Here is a 21,446-nt window from a genome sequence, read left to right as displayed (position 1 = left end):
ACCCAAGCTATTGGAGCGCAAGCAGTTTACCGCCACGGGCAAGTACTAAAATAACACAACCACAATCCATTTCATAAACAATAAAAAGAGCATATAAGCTGCGGGCAGTGCGTACACCTGTTTCCTATTATTTGCCTTCATTAAAGAGCTCGTAGATGATCCTTTGTAGCATCACGTGTCCTCGTACATAGAAAATGTCTGTGCTGAAAACACAATGCATGCTCGACATATTGTATATACAGAACTTCACTCAGTCAAAGCAAGGGCTCTATTAGGTCCCATTGATCACCTAATGGTTTACAAACAGAATCAAATTCTTTGAGGTCCAAGCCAACATAGGCAGTAACAATCATTCCTGCATCTTACTGTCACGGCCGCGGCGGCGTCCCGTGTTCCGGGCCACCGCCGCGACCTCCTCCTGCCCCATGCAGCCGCCGGCGTCCCTGTGCAGGGACCCGGCGCTGCTGCTAGTTCGGCCCCTGGGGCGCCTCACCTCTCCTCCGCTCCTGTCTCCGTCTATGCCGGCTGGCGCGCGCGTCCCCGCCTCCTAGGGCGCGCGCGCGCCGGCTGTCTCAGATTTAAAGGGCCAGTCCGCCCTTAATTGGTTAATTGCACCTATCACTCCCTATAAATCCCAGCATGCCCTGTCCCTTGTGTTGGAGCCTCTACATGCTTCCCATAGCGTTTGGCCCAGCCCCCTGTTGTTCCTGATTCCTATCCGCTACCTGGTCCCAAGTCCTTGTTCCTGATACCTATCCGCTACCTGGTCCCTACTCCTTGTTCCTGGTTCCTGCTCCCCCGTTACACTTTAGTTCCTGTGTTCAGCCTGTCACCTGCGGTCACGCCTACAGACCTCTGCCAGTACCATCTCCTGCCTACTGCTCCTGCCACGCCTCGCCTGCCGTCACTAGCAACCAAGCCAGGGGTAGCGACCTGGGGGTCGCCTGCCGCAGCAAGTCCATCCCGCCTTGCGGCGCGCTCTGGTGAAAACCAGCGGCCCCTTAGACTCCGCTCCCTGGTGAGGTCTGTGCTATCGCTGGTGACGGTCCAGTGGATCCACTACTCCAGGCGTTACACTTACACAATAGATATTACTCTATTGAAGCTCATGGTGGTCATTGCAAAACCTGTAATTGGCCCCACTACTGACCATGGACCATTTATTACACTAACGTCTTTTATTGCAAAAGAAGCAGGTTCGGACTGGCCCACAGGGGAGCAGGGGAATTACCCGGTGGGCCCTACCCCTTGGTGGGCCCCTGAGCATGAGGTAGGTCTTCTTGTTCAGCAGCTGGAGGACGACATATAATCCCCCAGAATTGCTGTACATACCTGTCACATGGTCACTCACTCACTGCCTCTTTATATATATATATATATATATATATATATATATATATGGGATTTCAGCTTATTATATAGAGGCAAGGAGTGACTGAGGTGACAGGCAGCAGCAAGTAGTGTGCAGAATCAGTGCGGCCCCTCTCCTCTCCCCTAAGACCTTCCTTCACCTCCTCCTCTCAGGCTGCCTCCATCTGCTCTATGCGCTGCTGCTGCTGGTAGTCGGGACGCAGGGGAAGGGGAGGGAGAGGAACTGCAACTTGTGCAATGCGGCCTTGCAGCAGCTCTGCAGATCTGAAAGCATATGAGCTGTACCTGGTGCTTGCCTGTATGGTACACGTTTGACTATGTATGCATATAGGTAATGTGCATTTCTTTATTTCTGTGGATGATGTGTGTGTGTGTGTGTGTGTGTGTGTGTGTACTAATATATATATATATATATATATATATATATATATATATATGTAACATGAATTTCTTTATATCTGTGTATGATGTATGGTCACATACACAGCTATGTGCAAAGTCGCCATTGTAGTGTGGGCCCCTAGAATCACATTCCCTAGTGGGCCCAAGGTACCCCAGGCCAACAGTGAACAGAAGTAACTCTTGGTTCCCTTAGGCTCCAAGGGTGGGGTAAGGTTGCTAACTCTGTATTACCTATAGCTATGCACCTGTATGAATCCTTTATTCTGGGAATCATGGAGCTCATCTGTGTCAGTCTGGCATTCTCTTGGTTCTCTACAAAAACCTATCTGTCGATGCAGGTATATAACATATAACATAACAGGTATATAATATATAACAAGTATAAGCCCACTTTTAATGGCATAATCGTAGTGTCATCATTGCACGCGCAGGATATAGTATTTGCTGCCACCTCTGTCCATGTCAGGAACTGTCCAGAACAGTAGCAAATCCTTTCAGGTGGCAGCAGAGAACATTCTGCCAGACTGAAAAGAATACACCACTTCCTGTAAGACATACAGCAGCTGATAAGTACAGCTGATAAAACTATTTTTTAATAGACAAATTTGAATAACTGATCCCGAATCCTGTTGATTTAAAAACATTTTTTTATGGAGTACCCCTTTAAGATTTGTATTTGCTGTACCGTCCATGCCTGCTCAATGTCTACTGAGCGCTCGCTCTGGTTATATGGATACTGAAAAGTGTTCTTCTGTATGACTCTGATATAAGGAAAACTAGCTGTATGAGTGCCAGCAATGTGTGTTTTGTGATGGATTGGTCAGTTGGTTCCAACAACAACCAGCAGAAGAATAAATGCAGCTCCTGATATAGTACTGTGTGTGTATGCAAAAATGGATGCAATTGTATGCCATCCGTTTGAATCCATTTTTCCATTGACTTCCAATAGTTAAAAAAACGGATCAAAAGGGATGCATTGTTTTTTTTAAATACACGAAAATAGTGTTGACTACATTTTTCTGTCCGTTAAAAGTAACCAAATAAAAACGGATATATTGAATGGATAGGAAAAACTTAGTGTGGACCCAGCCTAAGGCTATGTTCACACGGCATAAAAGTGCGGCCGTTGTTGCAATCGGCAACAATGGCCATACTTTGTACGCCTAGGCACACTGCATGTTTTTCTATGGGATCCCGGACGGAGCATATACACATTGTATATGCTCCGGGTGGGACCCCAAGCAGCACCGCAAAAAACTGACATGTCAGTTTTCTGCGGCCGCAATTCAGTGAATTGTGGCCGAAGAAAACCATATCAGTTCACACAATGAAGCGAGCGGCTCCAGCTGCAAGCTTTATTGTGTGCTGTGAGGAGTTCTGATGCGGGCGCGGTGATGCGACCGCATGAGAACACTGCGGCCAGAAAGATCAGTAGTACCGACCGGGATGATCTTTTCATGTGAACATGGCCTAAGAGTGCTACACACAGCAATGTAGAGTATACGGCCAATGAAAGACCGTATCTATCCACAAAGCATTTAGAGTAAATTAAAGGGGTACTCCAGCTATTTCTTTTTCCTTCAAATCAACAGGTTTCAGAAACTTATATAGATTTGCAAATTACTTCTATTTAAAAAATCTCCAATATTACAGTGCTTATCAGCTGCTGTATGTCCTGCAGGAAGTGGTGGATTCTTTACAGACACTGTGCTCTCTGCTGCCACCTCTGTCCATGTCAAGAACTGACAAAACACAGCAATCGCTGAGCTCAGGGAGACCAGCGACAAAAAAATCAAATGGAGTACTCACTGAAGAGTCTCCATTGATACATTGCCCCCTATAAATTTAAATATGCAAAAGAGGGGTCTGTAGAGCCTCAGTTACGAGTCTCAAAACACAGGACGTAGCCCCTTAAGTCCCACTCGGTTACGAGTATTGGAACATAAATAGGGAAATACCAGGGTGGCCCCTTTTGCCTCAAAGTCTAACTCTGTAGCAAGTATTGCGACATGACAAGGGTTTACCAAGGCAGGCATCCATCCACAGACGATCGTTTCGGAGTACTTGCCCCTCATCAGTGTGGAGTAGGATTCTGGCTAACAGGGGCACTGACAAATCAACCAACAAAACACAGCAATCACTGAACTCAGGGAGACCAGCGACAAAAAAATCAAATAGAGTACTCACTGAAGAGTCTCCACTGATACATTGCCCCCTATAAATTTGAATATGCAAAAGAAGGGTCCGTGGAGTCTCAGTTACGAGTCTCAAAACACAGGAATAGCCAGATATCCCTCCAGGGGAGGAAAGTCTATTGTCAAGGGGGTGCCTCCCAGTGGGGAGATCACCAAACCACCCTGATACGTAGCACCACACTGATGAGGGGCAAGTACCCCGAAACGGCTGTCTGTGGATGGATGCCTGCCTTGGTAAACCCATGTCATGTCGCAATACTCGCTACAGAGTTAGACTTTGACGCAAAAGGGGCCACCTTGGTATTTCCCTATTTATGTTCCAATACTCGCAACCGAGTGGGACTTAAGGGGCTACGTATCAGGGTGGTTTGGTGATCTCCCCACTGGGAGGCACCCCTTTGGCAATAGGCTTTCCTCCCCTGGAGGGATATCTGGCTATTCCTTTGTTTTGAGACTGGTAACTGAGGCATGTCAGGAACTGTCCAGAGCAGCAGCAAATCCCTATAGAAAACCTCTCCTGCTCTGGACGGTTCCTGTCTTGGACAGAGATGTCGGCAGAGAGCACTGTGCCAGACTGGAAAGAATACACCACTTCCTGCAGAATATACATACACATATATACAGATATAGCAGATCTCCCCTACACTACAGACTATATTGTAAGATCTGAGGAAGGGATATAGTGTTAATATAATAATACTGGGTTCTAGTTATGAACACAACACCTACATAGAAAAAACTGAACCTCCTTGAACTGAACTGTACCCCTTGATAAAGGTTGCTCACCGAAACGTGCGTTGGGGTGGGGGCAATTGTCTGGCTGGCATATCGTTTCCATTTGGGTAAGACAAATGACTGTTGTATAATATGTTGTATAGTTTGTTGTGATTCAGGGTGATTTTATGGTAATTTACCAATGAATTGTATTGAACCCCTGACCAACTCTCTTAACATTGCCTGACATTAGCACCCCTCATTTGTATGTTTTCCTTGTTGGTTTTTAATGTATTTTCTCAGTCGCAGTTCACTGTGTTGTACGATTTTATGTGTGTTTTTTTTATCTAATAAAGTATTTCTTTGATATGTTCAAAAATCATGGAGGTTCAGTTTTTTCTATGTAGGTGTTCTGCAGAATATACAGCAGCTGATAAGTATGGGAAAGCTTGAGATTTTTAAATAGAAGTAAAATACAAATCTATATGAAACTAGTTAATCTGAAAGAAAAATAGCCAGCGCACCTCTTTAATTTATTTAAGAAGTGTTCAAATGAATCAATGCCCCATTTTGGATGGATTTGAAATCCTTGTGTCACAGTCTGGGGCCAAGGGTGTGGTATCTTGGGAACTGGTGGTGTAGATGAGCCAGGGGATGGCAGTAGAGAATGAGGGACCACTCTCTATAACATCCATACACCCTAATAGTAACCCCTTCATCATATATTGAGTATATAATGAATATTGTATTACGGCTCAGGGCACTGTTCACTGTTGGCCTGAACTTTCGCCGACACTTACGGTATATTATTATAGCTATGTATTTAGGTCACACCCTCCAGTCATAATACTACAGTTTTCCGCTCTGGTTTCACTACACAAGTTTTTTTTTATATATATTTTCTGGATCTATTCAGGACATACGCTAAACAAACTTTTGGATGAGCTCACGTCGGCGCGCAAAGGAGACGGCACATTAGAGTGATGGCTTGTCAAACTTTCTCCACAATTGAATGGCTTTCGGTTTACACAAATGTCAGATGTGAATGGATTCAAACAGAGGGAAAGGCTGTAAAGAGGGGAGTGGGTGACAAAATCTTTCCTTTTCCAAATTTGCCCTTTTCAATCTATCATTTTCATCCGGAGTGATTGTTGTCATGACAGCTATGGAACAAAAATCCAACAAAATCCGCCCAGACTGTACTTTAATGTCAGCAAGAAAATGTAATTATGTGCTAAGTGATTTATGAGATGGTTGGCCTCCATCTTTTAGTTAATGTCACCTTCACACCAATATTTTTTTATTGCTCCGATGCATCTAAAATAAAAGATGAAGAGCCTATGCAGATTGACCTTACCGTTTTGTGTCCACAGCTCCTATGCATGCTTATGTGCCACCAAGGTGACAGACAACAAACATAACTTGTGTACGCTCTTCCATCAGGCCCCTAATTCTTACCAATCTATCAATTGTAAGTTACAGAAAGTAGGGGACATATGTAAGGGAGAATACCTGCAGGGTTAGACTACAGAAAGTTCGTTTGTAGTCTGTTACCATGGAAACACATATGTCATAACACAATAGAACCTGTTTAATGAAGATTATTCACAAAGAACAGTATACGTACAGTCTGGAGAGAGGGTAAAGGGGGTTATCCAAGCTTAGTAAACATGGCTGCTCTCTTCCCCCCCCCCCAAAAAAAAGCACACCACCACTCCTGTACTCAGTTTGTATGTGGTTGTGAAGCTCAGTTCCATTAAAGTGAATGGAGCTCAAATTGAATATCATGCACAACCTGATGGAGAAAGTGCAAGAAAGTAGCTGTGCTTTTGCTTATCCTGGCTAACCCCTTTAGTTTCAGAGCTCTACAATGCAATTGCAGAATGCAGATAGTGGAGCTTTAACATACAGTAGACATTCTATTGTAATAATCTTAATCATTATTATTCCCTTTGATTCTCAATAGTGACCAAGCGGGAAAATGCCTGGTGGACTGTCCCTCTGCACATATACATTGTGCAAAAGCAACAGCGCCATGCTGTTCACTGCAGAGGGTCACAAGACCTTCTCTCATAGCACAGCACACACACAGTGACAACGACTGTGACTCAAAAGCAAAATCAGGGGGAGGCAGGGGCGCAACCGCTCAAGGGCCCACACAGGCAGGGGGCCTATTGTTGTATCCATGTTTTCCTGGACTCACTTCGGCTGCATCCAACTTCTTCAGCCACTGGTAATCAAAAGCCCAACATTCGGACTCGCGCATGCTTGAGTTGCGCTCATCTCTAGTGGCGAGTAAAGTCTGGGCCACTACAATTTTCTTAAAGGACTACTTATGTGTGAATCAGATGACAAGAATAGGGGCTTAAATATAGCCTATTGTACCCATAATGTTTAACAGACAACATGGATCTCCTTGGCAGTGCATGGCAGACGTCAGCCCTCACTCACCCCAAACATAACAGCTTTATATTGCTGAGCTGAGGGATACAGTGAAGGTTAGTGGAGGGGCTGATGTAATATAGATTGAGACTTAGGGCCCTATTCCACCGGACGATTATCGTTTGCATAATCGTTAACGATTAACGATCTAAATTGACCGCTTTTTCTTCGCTATTGTGTTCGTATCTACTGCAAACGACCGAACGACGTCTTATTCAATGCGAACGATTTGTGAACGTTTTGCGAACGAGCAACGATAAAAATAGGTCCAGGTCTTATAAAGCGATCAACGATTTCTCGTTCGGTCGTTAATCGTTAACTGCATTTCAACCGAACGATTATCGTTTAGATTCGAACGATTTAACGATAATCTGAACGATAATCGTCCGGTGGAATAGGGCCCTTACTGACTTAAAGGTCATATACTGCAAAGGAGAGTGTAGGTGCCAAATGACCGCAGAGACTAGCACTTAAACAGGAACCGTCTACTTAGGGAAATCTTTAGTGCAATACAGTAGATACACTTGTTAAGAAGGTGCAAAATAGAAGTTTCACAAATAATAGTATTTTCTCTTAGGGCACAACAGTGTAGTGCAGAACTCTGCCTGGGCAACTTGCACTGTGTATAAGTGACTTGCTTAGAGACTCTCATACTCGCGTTTTAGAATAGAGCTTTAGACCGCCTTCTGCCAGAAGAGACCACGGAGTGTCATGTCCGGTAGTACGAGTCTCAGGCTTGAACAACCGGGTGAAGCCAACTCCTCAAAGTTCCCCGAGTAGGTCAAGCAGGTATCAACGAAGTTCATTGCCTCACTTGCACTTGGCTCCACTGCACTCCACTACAAATCCCTGAGTTATAATGTCTGGACTAGGTTAGGTAAATGTTACCCCAGGCATAGAAAAGGTTTTCCCAGGTGATAGTTACCCCCCCTTCGGGTTTAGTACTGCAAAATCTTTCTCTCATGCAACTCCAACAAAAACTAATCTTCTCCCTCCAAACTCCAACTAGAAGACGACGACCCTCCAACCAGGCACTAACTATCCTTGTATAGGGTTAAACGGGACTAACCTCCTATTGGTGGGGAAAGTGCTAGAAGAAAGTAGGTGTGCCGTATGCCAGGGTAGCTGGCCTTGGTTTTTCCCTTGTCATTATATTGACTTATAGGGCCACTTAATATGGTGGTTTTGGTGGTTTCCTTACAGTAGCCACCCCTTGGCTGAGTCCTTCCCGGAGGGATATCTGGCTAGTCCTGTGTTTTAAGACTCTTTGATGAGGCTCCACGGGCTCCTCTTTTGCATATTCATGTTTCCCAGGGGGCAATGCACCTAGGACCTCACTGCGTTGATCGCTTTCACTAGCAGCCGGCAGTGTTGTCGTTTGGCTGGTCTCCCTGAGATCAGCGATGTGTTTCTCTTAGGGTAGCTGTGAGGTGGTGTTGTGGGTAGCTAAGTGGGTGCTTGGTCACTTGGGCACTTGTCACAGTGGCCAAGAGTGGTGTTGGACCCCACCCCCGGACACACGGGCACTGCGCTTGAGGTAAAAAGTGTTAACCCAAGTGTAAGGTTTGAGTGCAGGTGGGACGAAACAAAAATAGTGTAGAGTCTAATGGCTTAACCAGGATAACTTTCTTTATTGGAAGAACTTCAGTGCAATACAATACAGTTGTGGTGATAACTGGTGCAGGTGAGAAAGGAAGAGAAGACTAGAGGTTGAGGTAACTTGAGGAGTGAGTATGGGGAACGTCCTGGGGGCCTTGTCCAAGGAATAATGTACTCTGCCGAGATACGATATAGTTTACGTATAGAAGAGGAGAACACCCGTACTCACGTTTAGATAGTGTGCTATCTGACTGACTTCTGCCCAACAAGTACAGTGAGTGCCCGGTTGGGTAGAATGAGCCTCAAGCCTTTACAACTGGGTGTAGCAGACTATCCAAGACTTCTCAGAAGAGCCGTGCATAGTCAGTAGGATACGTCAGATTCCAGCTATTTGTCCTACTGGGGGTCAGTACCTAGCTGTGGTTACTGCCCCGAAAATAGAGAAGGATCCCAAGCGTGGACAAGGTTTCCTCAGAGGACGGTTACCCCTCCTGAGGGTTTAGCACTGCATACTGGAGAAGGTTTTTGGCCCCTTACATGGGTCCTGGCCTAAGCCATGCCTGTCTTCACTGCAGCAGGGTCTCTCTGTCTGGCTGTGTCTCTTGCTCATAAGCTTACTAACAAAGACCACCCCCACCAGGGACTGACTTCCCTTTTATAGGAGTAAACTAAGCTTCCTTGTGATTGGTGGGGTTGTGAAGAAAGAAGAAACAAGCAGTAGGATAGGAAGAAAACATCCTCCTATGAGGTAAAACATCTGCACCTTTAATAGGAAATATAATAATAAGACTTACACATAAGACACAGAGTGACACCTAGTGGGGAAAATACACAACAGCACCTTCATCCCCCTCTAGTGTGATACCTGACAGAGGCACTTTACTCCGGTGGTATAGAAACTTAGTGGACCCCCCATACCGGGACACTACAGGTGTAAGTGTCTGATTGGTGATGTAGTGTGAGGCACCAAAGCTACTGATTGGTCAGGAAACATAGAACCTATAAAAATAAATGCAGATGTGCCTAAAAACACTGTGTGTGAACAGTCCTGAACCCAGCCGCCTCACTGGGTCACCTTAACATCCAAATAGCAAAAAACCAGGACACATGAATATCTTTAGAATAACTCTTTGTTTGTAGGTATTTTCTTTTGCAATAAAACTTTCACAAAAAAAATTATCAAAAATAACAGATATCACCACAGTGCTCAGGAGTTGGGAGAATCCGGTGGTCACGCCGTAGCGCTGGTAAGTTCCATTCCTGTCTGAAGACTCTCACTCTTCACAGAACGTAAGATGACGACCACACGTCTTGCTACGTTTCGGGGGTCCGTCCCCTTTCTCAAGCACAATGGAAGTGCACCCTTCACCATATTTATAGCAGTTGCTCATTTACATATCAAATCACTATAAAAACAATTAGATATAGGTTACAGATCTATAATAGAGATGGTTACTATAACTTACTTTTAATTTCTCATTTTAGAATAGTATAAACCACCAATATTATCCACGTCATCTTAATAAAATAATGAAGATGGTAATGCTAATCTACCCTTATAAGAATACTGCTAAGTTACAGATTTCATTTAACCCTTTTGGGTACAGACTTTCTAGCTGATATATCCAGAATGTTTCTTTTTGTAACAATTTCCTCTTTATTGTCACTGCTACTTGCTCCATAGATTTCTTCTAGTACCAGCCACCTCAGGTCACACACTTTGTGACCAAACTCGTGGAAGTGGCGTGGAACAGAGGTTTCACCGTCCTTTTTATTTTCTTTCTCAAGACTTTCCTGTGTCTCCTTCTTCAAGATTTTTTGTGCATAAGTTCTTATAGCGGATTTATGTTCATTGATCCTCACTCTGATCTCTCGTGTAGTTTGTCCCACATAAACCCGCCCGCATGGACATCTTAACATGTAAACTACATTTCTTGTCCTACATGTATACATCCCTTTTAGCATGATTCTATGTCCCTTCAGGGGATGACATATGCTCTCCCCTTTGATGATCCCATTACAATTCTGACAAGAGAGACATGCAAATGTCCCTTTGCGACACGTTCTAAGTTTCATCAAGTTTCACCAGCGCTACGGCGTGACCACCGGATTCTCCCAACTCCTGAGCACTGTGGTGATATCTGTTATTTTTGATTATTTTTGTGAAAGTTTTATTGCAAAAAAAAATACCTACAAACAAAGAGTTATTCTAAAGATATTCATGTGTCCTGTTTTTTTCTATTTGAACATAGAACCTATAACATAGTTAACCCCTCACATACTCCAGCTGTTCGAAAGAATAGAGGAGAGTGAGACACCTAGTGGTGAAAGTGCAAACAACAGCCTTTAGCCCAGAGTGTAAGACCGGACATGAATACCTTGTGAAAGGTTATAAAGAAACTTAGTGACACACCTGCTCTGGGACACATCATTAGGACTATGACAAGTGGAATGGTAACATCTAGTCACTAGAGATGAGCGTAACTTAAGCATGCTCAAGTCCAATCATTCTACATTTGAATACCAATGGCTGAAGAAGTTGGATGCAGCCCTAGGGAATCTGGAAAAACATGGATTCAGCCATAGGCCATAGGTTGTGTCCATGTTTTCCCAGACTCCCTAGGGCTGCATCCAACTTCAGCCATTGGTATTCAAATGCCGAACAATCAGACTTGAGCATGCTTAAGTTGCTCTCATCTCTGCTATCACATTTTTATTAATACTTGTCCAGGAAGAATGTAAAAGGAATGGCACCATAAGTTCTCAGAAAAGATGTTCAAGAATTATTACTGGATAATACAAGTACAGTATCATCCTCCATCCTGCCTGACTCTTTTATATAGTGTCTCCTATCTAACACTATCTGGCACTATATGGTCATGTTATGGTTATATGGTTTCTTGTAACTTGTTAATACAGCGTTGCCTTCGAGCATAATTCGTTTCAGGATTGCGTTTGTAATCCAAATCTACTCTTAAATCAAAGCATAATTTTCCCATAAGAAATCATAGAAATGTAGACAATTGGTTCCACACCCCAAAAATAATGATTTATTATTCTGAATAACATGTAAAACAACTTAAACAAACATTCAGAAACAGCAGAATCTGTGATATTATAAGTTACTGTACAGTAATGAAGAGGATGGGAAACACAAGGGCTGAGAGAGACTGCTGGGAGCATGAAGGAATGAGCAGGGAAGATGTGGGCACATAGATCTCTGTCCGGGGAGAGAGTGGTTACAGCTATGGAGAGATTACCCCCCACAGTCCTGTCCCCTGATGCAAGCCCCAGCCTGAAGTGGATATGCTATGCTTTGAGAGGTGAGGGAGACTTCCTGGGTCAGAGTACAGGGCTGTAGACCCCCTTTGCAGGCCATGCCCCTCCCCCACTCCCCTCCCACCCAGTACAGGGAGCTCTCTCAAACCAAAGTAATGCTCTTAAACCAAGTCACAATTTTGAAAAACTGTGAGCTCTTAAACCAAGTTACTCTTAAAGCAAGGTACCACTGTACTTGTTTCTTGCTGCGTGATTTTTGAGTGTTTTTATGGTGTTTTTAAGCAGAATAGGCCACAGCATACATCGTGTCCTGCTATTCTTACCATGATATGTGGGGGCAGTATAGTACATGGGCCGATGCTGTGTGAGTGCCAGCCCGGCCCTGGGTGCAGGAAGTTGCTGAACAGTTATGACAAGGTGCTGTAGGATGTTAAGCAGTGTGATTCTGTGACTGTCACATCTTGTGTCTGCTCTGTGTTCTAGCATTGATGTGTCCTTCCAAGTGTCCCATCTGGTTATTTCTAATAAAGTTTATTATTTTTTTATTTTTAATACCTCATTAAAGTCAGAACCATCCCCACAATGTAACTATAAATGCTGGGAGTTACTTTAATCCTCCATGTACAGTCATGACAGGGTGCGGGGGCTAGTCGAGCAGTGTGTAGCCATGGCTGTGACATCTCGCGTCTGATGTGCGCTTCTGTGTCAGACTGGAAAGAATAAACCACTTCCTGCAGGACATACAGCAGCTAATAAGTACCGGAAGACTGCAAATTTTTAAATAAAAATAATTTACAAATCTATGGAACTTTCTGACACCAGTTGATTTTAAAATACTTTTTCTCCCCCTTTAAATCTTTTCTTCTACGAAACTAATTTTTGTATAGTAATAAAGTTTTTGTTGCATGGGGGTACATTAGGGTCATGCTATTCAGTGAGCCATGGCTGATCAATGCCAAAGGTTTGTCTGGATTCCAGGTGTCTGTCCTATGTCATACAGTCACTATGCCAAAAGGATATCCACAATTCCTCAATTCATATGTCCATTTGTGCCCTTACGCTTCTACAATACAATAGTTTTCTTCAAGTTTGATGCTACAGCCCAGATGATTCACATTAAAGGCATCGAAAACATATGTGCTGTGAAATAAGTCCATTATAGATGGTGATCTAGATATCATTTTGATGTTATAATAGCAATGGCATGACTACAAGGCGACAGCTTGTCATAGCCAGCCAGTATGTGCATGAGCAGGGTGACCTCTAGTGGCCACAAGGAGCATAACCTCATCTAGCAGCTTACCTCCACAATAACTACTGTGCTTCGTGCTGACATTATTAAGTTCTTCTGCCATCATCTGGTCGCCTTATATTTCAGACAGGAGAATTCTGCACCCCGTGGGATGTAACCTAAATTGTACTCTGATTTTATGCATTTAAGATGTTGAATAATGACCTTCCTGGGAGCCATAAAGCTTGTATAAAATAGGTAACGTTGCACGGTAATTAAGTATGTCTCGCAAAAGTGTCCAAACACACGCTAAGGTTAGGATGATGAGTTTTCTCTTCTGTGACCGCTAATAAAAATTATTTAGAGGCAAAGGCATTTACAGGGCAAGCTGAACAGCTTCAGAAAATGTAAATTAATAGGATCACAGGCCGGGCCGTAAAAATATAATGAGCGCCTTGTACTTCTAGAATTCTTCATGCTGGAAAAAGTTCACGTTTGTTATTACGCTAAAGTTTGTAACTTTAGAAATTTCTTCTTGGTTTCAGCTACTGTTACCATAAAAGTTAAATTTTCATCCAATTGACCTTTTTTGTATCTGCTATTTCTTTCCCATTGCTGATATAACAGCAACAATGCTGTAGTGTTGTACAGGGATTGTCATTGGTCACATGGGTCAAGTCATAGGAAACTCATCTATTATATGAGAATGGTTAGGGAGTGTGAGGCTAAAGTAAAGAACCTAAGGGAAACCCATGCAGAACATGAGAAGAATATTTACTACCTGTGGTGACCGAGTGGTTATGTTGCATAGGGCATGCTGGGTGCAGTAGTGCTTTGTATGTGTCATGTGACAGGGTGGAGGTCCCTTAGGCAACCCACAATTCTTTCTACATGAGCTGTTTCAGTTAGTTAAAAAAAAAGTGCAAGTGAAGGACATCTGGCTAGAAATGAGTGAAACGAGCCTCCCGAACCCAGATTTGTTCTGAACTTTGCAAAAAGTTTGGTTCACTACTGAACCGAACTTTTTGCAAAGTTTTGAACAAATATGGGAGATGGCAGTTGCACATCTAAAAATACAAACAAAAAATAAAAGATATACTCACCTGTCCATGTTCCTCACGTGTGCTTTTGTGGCTCTGCAGTTTCTTCAACCACCTGTAGAATGACGACCCAATCAGCCAGTCACTGGTCGCGGTGCTGTCCTGTCCCAGCAGTCTGTGATTAGCAGATCAGGCTGTCATTGGAGAAGATGAGACAGGATGAGGAGACCGAGGGAGCGCGGACAGGTAAGTATGATGAAAGACCCTTTGGAACGTCAGTAAAACAGCTAAACGTCTGCAATCGTTTAACTGTTTTAGTGTGATAAAGTTCGGTTTGGGAAGACCCTAAACTTTACATTAAAGTTCGGCAAACCTGACGAACTGAACTTTTAAAAAGTTTGCTTGTCTGTACTTCTGACGCCAGGATCTGTGGTCAGTCTCGTATGGCAGAGTGCATGCTGTTAAGAAGCGTGCAGCAGTATGACTAATAAAGTAGCACCACATACACAGATTAACACGCTAAGCAAGGTATTTCTCAGCCACATAAAATGGGGGCAGATGTTGGAACTCACGTCAATCACTTGAACTAGCAGAGAGAAGCGCTCATTAGGACTTCTCTCCTAATCTCTCTCCTTGATGTAGGAGATCAGTTCTACAGAAAGCCTATGGAGCCCATTATATGAAACAAGGAGAGTTATAGGAAGAGAAGTGTTCAGATTAGATCTTCTTCCTGCTAGTTCTAGTGATTGAAAGAGTCTCAGGATCCAGACTCCAACCAATAAAAACTTTTGACATGTCAAAGTTTTGTTAAGTAACAGTGACACTCCTGCCTCTTTATTGGTAGCGATCTCAGCATACTGACTCCTATGATCAACATGTCTATGTCACCATAACAAAGCAAAACTTAAAAAAAAATTATATAGATAATCTTTAAATACTTACTGTTTGAATTAAAGAATACATAGCTAGCATTTCCTTCTATTTCTAGGAATCAGGAGAAGTTCTATGTGAGGGTCCTGTATAACTTGGCATGGTATAAACTGCAAGTGTCCCAATAGATTAAGGAGATCTGTTACTGAAGGTATTTTATGAATTCTCCAACCATAGATGTGTAATTTACGGAAAGATTGTTTCAGCACAGATATTGATTATCTTTGAACCTGTTGCCAATGGATGATATTCTGGAACCATCTTCTCTGTCATCCAGAAATTCTGATGGCATAATTAGACATAATCTAAATTGAGATTTTCATATGGAGCCGATATAGATAGAGCTATGGGAGGTGGCTGGGTGAAACTTGGCAAGAACATGACAGAAAAGGGTCATGTTTTACATTTAGGGGAGAATGATTCTGACTGTGTAAAAGGGTTATTCTAGCAAAACATTTTTTTTATATATGGCTCGGGGTGCTTTAAAAATAAAAAATAAAAAACAACCATACTCACCTGCCCGGGTTCCCCATTGCTGTAATTCTAACAGCTTGTCCCTTTAGATTCTTGATTAACGACTCCAGCCCTGGACTTTCCATATAAGCCCAACATTTCCACTAACTTTTTATAATATTATTGTATTTCTTGCTTCAAAAGAGAATTCAGGGCAGGACCACTCTTTAAAAAAAAAAAATGGGGAGGGTGTGGGTGAACCATTACTTATCTCCCTGTCTCCCGCACTGGTGCCCGCATTCTGGCCATCCGGTCCCCGATGTCCAGTCCCTTCCTGGTCTGAAACATGATGTGGCGGGCTGCTCTGCCAGTCAGTGGCTGTAGTGCTGTCCCGCCTCTGCCATGTCACATCCCAAGTCCCACCCAGGGCAGTTTCTAAGCCATTTTGGCAACAGAGCGAATTTTGAAAAAGGCAACCCCTCCCCACCTCAGTCAGTTCAGCACCCCTACACACACACTATATTTCACCTGAGCCCCCCTACATACACTTTATCTCACCTGACTCCCCCTCCCACACACACACACACACAGTCACACACTATGCCACCTGACCCACCTATTACAAAAATATGTGGACTATGCACCGCCAAAATTACAGGGTGCTCTGCTCAGAAAATGACAGGAATATAAATAGTACCAACAGAACGAAAAGGGAAGGCCTGTCATATGTACTCACTGGCACACCAAACAAATAAAGAAGAAAATACAGTGGTACCTTGGTTTAAGAGTAACTTGGTTTAAGAGCATTTTGGTTTAACCCCTTAGTGACCGCCGATACGGCTTTTTACGGCGGTCACTAAGGGTCCTTATTCTGCTGCCATCAGCTTTTTACGGCGATGGCAGAGAATAAGGCTGCGGGGCCGGGACGGCCCCCACCCCATCCCCCCAGCTACCGGAGGTAGCTGAGGGGTTGGGGCAGTGTGTGGGGTCCGTCCCGCCCCCCCCCCCCCCCCCTTACCGACGATCGCCGCTATTAACGTTATAGCGGCGGCCGTCGGTAAAGGGGATTACCGGTGCCGCTGCCGCCTTTCATCTCCCCACCCCGTGAATCCACGGCGGGGGGAGATGAAATAAGTGTATATCAGACCCCAGATCAGACCCCCCTAGTGCCCCGATAACTAACCCTCCTCCCCCGGCGGCCATCATTTCCAAGATGGCCGCCGCCATCCCTGCGAACAAACGATGTTTGTTCGCAGGGAGGGAAAAGTTTAAATGAATGAAAGCCCCATGCTCTCCGCCACCGGAGGTAGCGGAGAGCATGGGGCAGTCATCGGGGACCCCCCTGTGGGGTCCCGGTACAAGCGATCAGCGGTATATACTATATACCGCTGATCGCTTGTGCCATGTGCATCCCGGCACTTTTTATCCCCTGTCACCATAAATGATTGGTGACAGGGGATAAAAAGTGATGTCCCCCCACCCCCCAGTCACCCCCCCCCCCCCCCTTCCCCATATACTCACCTGATCCTGGAGCTCCTTCCTCCTCGACGTCCTGGCTGGTTATGAAGTGCGCATGCGCTTCACAACCAGCCAACTCTGGAAAATTTAAAGTGACAGAGACCAATTTGGTCTCTGTCACTGAACTATGATTACTGTGATACAAAATATCACAGTAATCATAGTAATACAGTGAAAATGAATGTGTAAAGTACAAAAAGTGACAAACATACAAAAAAATAAAACACACACTTTTTTATTATAGTAATAATTGCAGTTTACTCCCAAATTACCCCTAACCCTACCCCAGATTACCCGTAACCACCGCACGTTGCCCATAACCACCGCACGTTGCCCGTAACCACCGCACGATGCCCGTAACCACCGCACGATGCCCGTAACCACCGCACGTTGCCCGTAACCACAGCACATTGCCCGTAACCACCCCAAATTGCCAGTGACCCCCTCCAGATTGCCCGTAACCACCACAAATTACATGTACCCACCCAAGATTACCTATAAGCCACGCCACGTTGCCTCTGACCACGCCACGTTGCCTCTGACCACCCCAAATTGCCAATGACCCCCTCCAGATTGCGGTGCCCATGCCAGATTACAGGTATCCACCCCAGATTGCCTATAAGAACTTCAGTTTATCCGTAACCACCCCACGTTGCCCGTATCCACCCCAGATTGTCTGTAAACACTGCAGGTTGCCCGTAACCACCCCACGTTGCCCGTAACCACCCCAGATTGTCTGTAAGCACAGCAGGTTGCCCGTAACCAGCCCACGTTGCCTGTAACCACCCCACGTTGCCTCTGACCACCTCACGTCGCCTCTGACCACGCCACGTCGCCTCTGACCACCGCAGGTTGCCTCTGACCCCCGCAGGTTGCCTCCGACCACCGCAGGTTGCCTCTGACCACCGCAGGTTGCCTCTGACCACTGCATGTTGCCTCTGACCACCCCAAATTGCCAATGACCCTCTCCAGATTGCGGTAACCATGCCAGATTACAGGTACCCACCCGAGATTACCTATAAGCACTTCAGTTTATCCGTAACCACCCCACATTGCCCATAACCACCCCACGTTGCCCGTAACCACCCCAGATTGTCTGTAAGCACTGCAGGTTGCCCGTAACCACCCCAGGTTGCTGTAACCACAGCAGGTTGCCCGTGACCACCCCATGTTGTCCGTAACCACCCCAGATTACCTGTAACTACCTCAGGTTGCCCATAACCACCCCAGGTTGCCCGTAACCACCCCACATTACCTGTAATCTCATTTTTTTTTATTTTATTTTAGTAACTGCGCTATTCTAATAACCATTACTAGCTGCGGTTTTGCTCAAGCAAATTAGCGCTCCTTCCCTTCTGAGCCCTGCTGTGTGCCCATACAATGGTTTATGCCCACATATGGGGTACCGTTTTACTCAGGAGAACCTGAGTTACAGATTTTGGGAGTTTTTTCATTTTTACTGTCTACTTTTGAATACTTTCCTCTAATACCTGTGGGGTAAAAATGGTCACCACACCCCAAAATGAATTCTCTGAGGGGTGTACTTTCCAAAATGGAGTGACTTATTGGGAGATTTTACTCTGCTGGCACTACAGGGGCGCTGCAAACGGACCTGGCGCTCGGAAACTTCTGCAGCAAAATCTGCATTGAAAAAGCTAATTGGCGCTCCTTCCCTTCTGAGCCCTCCTGTGTGCCCATGCAGTGGTTTATGCCCACATATGGGGTACCATTGTACTCAGGAGAACCTGCGTTACAAATTTTGGGGTACTTTTTTTCTCTTGTTCCTCGTGAAATTGAGAAATTTCAAACTAAACAAACATATTATTGGAAGAATTCGAGTTTTTCAGTTTTACTGTCTTCTTTTAAATACTTTCCTGTAATACCTGTGGGGTCAAAATGCTCACCTCACACCAAGATGAATTCTTTGAGGGGTGCACTTTCCAAAATGGGATGACTTATGGGGGTTTTTCTCTCTGCTGACACTACAGGGGCACTGCAAACGCACCTGGCGCTCAGAAACTTCTTCAGCAAAATCTGCATTGGAAAAGCTAATTGGCGCTCCCTTCCTTCTGAGCCCTGCTGTGTGCCCATACAGTGGTTTACACCCACATATGGGGTACCGTTGTACTCAAGAGAACCTGCGTTACAAATTTTGGGGTGCTTTTTCTCTCATTTTCCTTTTGAAAATGAGAAACTTTAATCTAAACGTATATATTATTGGAAAATTTAAATTTTCCATTTTTTTACTGCCTAATTGTGAATACTTTCCTCCAGCCCCTGTAGGGTTAAAATGCTCATTATACCCCTAGATTAATTCTTTAAGGTGTGTAGTTTCCAAAATGGGGTCACTTATGGGGGTTTTCAGGATACCAGACTTCTAAATCCATTTAAAAAAAGAACTGGTCCCTAAAAAAATCAGTTTTGGAAACTTTCACGAAAATGTGATAATTTGCTGATGAATTTCTAAGCCCCGTAACACCCTAAAAAAGTAAAATATGTTTACCAAATTATGCCAGAATAAAGAAGACATATTGGTAATGTGACTTAGTAACTAATTTATGTGCTACGACTTTCTTTTTTTAGAAGCAGAGAATTGCAAAGTTCATAAAATGCAAATTTTTAAAAAATTTTCATGATATTTTGATGTTTTTCACAAAAAACACACAAAGTAGTGACCAAATTTTGCCACTAACATAAAGTGCCATATGTCACGAAAAAACAATCTCAGAATCGCTAGCATACGTTTAAGCATCACTGAGCTATAAGAGCATAAAGTGAGACAGGTCAGATTTTGAAAAATTAGCCTGGTCATTAAGGCCCAAACTAGCTGCAGCACGAAGGGGTTAAGAACTCACAATTTTTCAAAATTATGACTTGGTTTAACAGCATTGCTTTGGTTTAAGAGCTCCCTGTACTGGGTGGGAGCGCGAGTGGAGGAGGGGCATGGTCTGCATAGTGGGGTCTACAGCTCTGTACTCTGACCCAGGAAGTCTCCCCCACCTTCCAAATCATAGCATATCCACATCAGGCTGGGGCTTGCATCAGGGGACAGGACTGTGGAGGTTATCTCCATAGCTGTAACCCAGGGCCGTCTTAACAGCATCATGGGCCCCAGGGCAGAGGTGCGAATTGCCCCCCCCCCCAACCGCTGCCATCAAATCCCCCACATCTTTGCATATAGTGCCCCCCATAGTAGCCAATCCCCCCATAGTTGCCAATCCCCCCCATATAGTGCCCCCCATAGTAGCCAGCGCCCCCCATAGTAGCCAGCACCCCTATAGTAGCCAGTGCCCCCCATAGTAGCCAGTGCCACCCATAGTAGCCAGTGCCCCCCATAGTAGCCAGTGCCCCCATAGTAGCCAGTGCCCCCATAGTAGCCAGTCCCCCCCCCATAGTAGCCAGTGCCCCCATAGTAGCCAGTGCCCCCATAGTAGCCAGTGCCCCCATAGTAGCCAGTGCCCCCCATAGTAGCCAGTGCCCCCCATAGTAGCCAGTCCCCCCCCATAGTAGCCAGTGCCCCCATAGTAGCCAGTGCCCCCATAGTAGCCAGTGCCCCCATAGTAGCCAGTCCCCCCCATAGTAGCCAGTGCCCCCATAGTAGCCAGCCCCCCCCCATAGTAGCCAGTGCCCCCATAGTAGCCAGTGCCCCCATAGTAGCCAGTCCCCCCCCATAGTAGCCAGTCCCCCCCCATAGTAGCCAGTGACCCCCATAGTAGCCAGTGACCCCCATAGTAGCCAGTGCCCCCCATAGTAGCCAGTGCCCCCATAGTAGCCAGTGCCCCCCATAGTAGCCAGTGCCCCCCATAGTAGCCAGCCCCCCCCCATAGTAGCCAGTGCCCCCATAGTAGCCAGTTCCCCCCCATAGTAGCCAGTGCCCCCATAGTAGCCAGTCCCCCCCCATAGTAGCCAGTACCCCCCATAGTAGCCAGTGCCCCCCATAGTAGCCAGTGCCCCCCATAGTAGCCAGTGCCCCCCATAGTAGCCAGCCCCCCCACCATAGTAGCCAGTGCCCCCCACAGTAGCCAGTGGCCCCCATAGTAGCCAGTGCCCCCCAAAACAACAAACCAGTTACTCACCTGTCCGGCGGCCCCAGCAGCTCCTCTCCCGGCAGCGCGCACTCCCGACATCCTCCGGCACAGGCGGCGGGATACAGAGAGACTGCCTGTGCCGGAAGTGACCTGCTGCATGACACATCCAGGACACAGGCAGCGTCTCTGTACCCCGCTGCCTGTGCCGGAGGATGTCGGGAGTGCGCGCTGCCGGGAGAGGAGC

Source organism: Dendropsophus ebraccatus, chromosome 2 (genome assembly GCF_027789765.1).
Source record: "Dendropsophus ebraccatus isolate aDenEbr1 chromosome 2, aDenEbr1.pat, whole genome shotgun sequence".
Classification (NCBI taxonomy): domain Eukaryota; kingdom Metazoa; phylum Chordata; class Amphibia; order Anura; family Hylidae; genus Dendropsophus; species Dendropsophus ebraccatus.
Note: the sequence above shows the minus strand (reverse complement) of the source record.